Here is a 224-nt window from a genome sequence, read left to right on the forward strand (position 1 = left end):
GTGTGATGATTGTCTGAAACTCCTCCCGCACTGATCACACGTGAACGGTTTCTCTTCAGTGTGGATCCTCATGTGATCGTAGAGGCTCTGTTTGCACGTCAGACTCTTTCCACACTGAGTGCAGGTCAAACTTTTCTTTTCCGTGAAGAAACTCTTTCAGTCTGGGAGTGAGTTTTTCTGCTAGCTTCACTCTCCTCCATCAGATCTGAAATGAAATATTACAA

Source organism: Puntigrus tetrazona, chromosome 4 (genome assembly GCF_018831695.1).
Source record: "Puntigrus tetrazona isolate hp1 chromosome 4, ASM1883169v1, whole genome shotgun sequence".
NCBI classification, from domain to species: domain Eukaryota; kingdom Metazoa; phylum Chordata; class Actinopteri; order Cypriniformes; family Cyprinidae; genus Puntigrus; species Puntigrus tetrazona.